Genomic DNA, 3422 nt, shown 5'->3' on the forward strand with positions numbered 1-3422 from the left:
CAGGCCCCAGACCACTTCATCAGTGGTGCTCTTCCCTGTGAAGACTTGTCAACATATTTCCCTTAGAGGGGTCACTAAATCCCATGGGAGAGAGATAGATTATGAGAGAGATAGGCTATGATTTTTTTTTTCCCCATTAAAAAAAAAAAAATTGTTTCTGTTCCAGTTGTATTTTTGGAAAGAAAACTGAGGCATTTGCTAGGTGGGGGTGTTACTGGAGGGATGACTTTTCAAACTCTTTTTCCATAGAAATCTACCAATGTTTTGCATTTTTTGACTAAGTTGTTTCTCTCCCTCTTGAGAGAAGGTTGGAGGATGTAAAAAAATCCCATGGTCAATGAGCTCTTAATGTGACTTTTTGCGTGCCAACAGTCTGCAGCATCTCCACATGCTCCCAGACATGGGCTTAACAGGTTTGCCAGCTCTGGATGAGTTGGACACAACCTTAGAAAGTTTCACAGCTCCTCCCTTTCTCTCCTGCAGCATGGCAGATGGTCAGAGTGTAAACACCTTGCCAAGTTCTGATTAGTAAAATATGGTGTAAAGCAGGTTTGGAAAGCACAGGCAGCTGTGCAACTCCCTGCTCTTTCCTTGGAAGTGCTCTGCAGGCTTCCCCAGGCTTGTTGTCATTGTCCATGACCTTAGTGCAGCAGTGTCCCTGCACACAGGGATGGCACTCCTGCTGCTCTGCTGGCTCCGGCCTGGAGCTCCTGAGGGCTGGTTTAGTACAGCCCAGGGACCATGATCAACCCTTGAAACCTCCCAAGGTGTCACCTTGGTATGCTGTCCCAGGATTGCATCAACCTCCTTGGGAAGGGTTTTTTCAGAGTGTTCATCCTTAATAGCCCAAGCCTTCCCTTCTGCAGGAAAATTGGGAATTTCACTGGAAGTCCTGCTTGACTAAAAAGAGCATTTCTTCTAGCAAAATAATAAAAACAAACAAACAAACAACAACAAAAACAACAACAAAGCAGCATGTGAGAATGGGAAATATGATAGCAAAAGAATGTAGTAAACATTGCTTGCTTGCGTACTTAGAGGTGTTATTGAGCATGGCCAAGTTCCACCTACAAATCAGACTAGAAAGGACATATAAAGGTAGTACAACAAGACCCTACAGGTATTCTAGAAATTGGGGGAAATGCACAGCCACTGGCAGATGGAGGAAACACTGTGGTACTGGGCAATATGGAAAAAAACACAGTGGGCATTGACTTTTGTACAATCTTCAGAGGCAAAGCCAGGTCCCAGATCTCTGCATTCACCAGCTTGGTTTTGGAAGTAGGTGGGAAGACCAAACATGAGGCTTAAGGACTGCTTAAAGAATAGAATAGATGACACTAAACCAGATGAGTTATCATTTCATGTCAATAAAACTGCTGTCAGCCATGGTGGAATATCATGGCAAGTGGGAAAAGGCTGAATGAAAAACCTAATATGATGCCCACCTTTAGGGAGGGCAAGGAGAAAGATACGTGAAACAGCAGTAGTACCTCCATCCTTGTGTAGTAATTACAAAATGTAATTACAAAATTATTATGAGCAATATATATTTCCATCCTTGGAAAAATCATGGAGCAAGAATTCTTGGAAATAATTTTCATGCATGTGAGAGGCAGGAAGGTAATCAGGAAAAAGTCTACTGGTCCAATCTTTGGATTTAACTCAAACCCCTTATTTTCCCCACTCAGCTCATCATTGCAAGGTCTAGTGCAGACTTGGGAAGTCAAGTCTCCACTGACTCTACAGAGATTTTTGTGCAGTCATCTTCCTTGCTGGTAGTTATATTTAGAGCAGTGGATGGATAGGGCAAACAGGCTCCAGGAGTGGGCTTGCTGCCTTGGGTTGACAGAAAATATAAGTGTCATATGAGTGCATTGTCCCTGAGTATGTAGACATCCTGCACATTGGATGTAGTCAAATAAGAACAGACCCAGCAATCAGCAGTGCTGTGCTAACACACAAAGCAAGAACAAAGGACAAACACGCCTACTTCAGACTCCTTCCAAGAGGGTGAAAAGGTTTAGCAAACTCCAGCTTAGAACTTTCCTTCCTTTTAACAACAGCTTCTTTTTTGTCATGGGTTTTTGGCTCTTTTTTCCCCCTGTGGGCTGGAGAACAGTAAAGTGTAGCAGGGTAAACATGTGGGATAAATGTAAGAAACCTTTGCTCCCTCATTCTGGCTCTCAGCAGGCAGGTGGAGCATGAGGTGGAGAAAGCTCTGCTAAAGCAGGAAGCAAGCTCTGGAGAAAGCTCTCTGAGCAAATATGGTCTTACAGCAAGAGTCATGGGATTCTTTACCAGCCACAAGCTGATCTGGTCCAGAGAAGCCTTGGTAACTAGTGGGGAGAAGTGTGAAATCCTGGTGACACTTCTCAGCTGCTGTTTTCAACAAGGGACAAAATTTCCACACATGGTTTCTTCCAGCCACTGAGCCTCACCCACTCAGGGTGTAGAGAGGAGGAACAGCTCAATAGTCTGAGGGCAGAAGAATTCTCCCCACAGAATACTCCTCCCATCTGCAGGAGGAAGTGGAAGGTCGCTCTTAGACTATTTTTCTGCCTGTAGATGCCAAACTTGGAAGCATAAAAAGGTAACACCCATGATTCCTTGCAACATTTCAGGGTTCGAGAGTCAACAGAAGATGCAACAGGAACCACCAGACCTGCTGCAGCACCCCAGATTGCTGGCAAATTCCTTGTAGTGATGGTCCTTCATTGTACCCAAAGCCCTAAGAGGCACTTGTGAAGGGACAAAGCAGACAGAGGCAGGCACTGCTCTCTTCCAGATCCCTCAGTCAATATGGTCTTCAGAGCATGCCTGCAAACAACTGCAGGAGCTTGGGGATGTCCTGCCCCCTGTGCCAGCCTGGGCCCAGAGGCTGGTACTTGGTCTCAGCTGGAAACAAGCCCACCTTTCCCTGGAGAGCACTGGGGACCTCATGCCGAGCCTTAGCCACAGTCTGGCCAGAAAGATCTCTTCCACAGAAACTGTTTTTGTGAGAAATTGCCAAGGAACACAGGCAAATGTTTACTTCAGTTTCCCAGGAATTATTCCTCCATTTCCATACTCTAGCCAAACCCACAAGCACTCAAGGAGCAAGCAGTGGCCTGTTTGCCCAAGCAGTCACAGCCTGAGTGAGGGTTTGCATCTTCTGCCTGGTTTCAGGATGGATTGCATGCTGTCCCCCTACCCAGATTTAGGAACCACCTTACAGTTTTCTGGTGTCAGCTGGGGACTCTTAGGTCTGTGTCTCTAACGGGCAGAAAATTTGCAGCACAGAGAAATTAATTCAGGAAGTAGCCAGAGGGAGGAAAAGCTGGAGAAAGTTAATGCATGGAGATTAAGGCACAGCCTAGTCCATCCCATGAGCCAGAAACCCACCAAGACAGAGGGGTAACCCAGAGCAATGCTGCCAAACG

Source organism: Agelaius tricolor, unplaced genomic scaffold (genome assembly GCF_023055355.1).
Source record: "Agelaius tricolor isolate 1412-34295 unplaced genomic scaffold, bAgeTri1.0.p SCAF_4, whole genome shotgun sequence".
Classification (NCBI taxonomy): Eukaryota; Metazoa; Chordata; class Aves; order Passeriformes; family Icteridae; genus Agelaius; species Agelaius tricolor.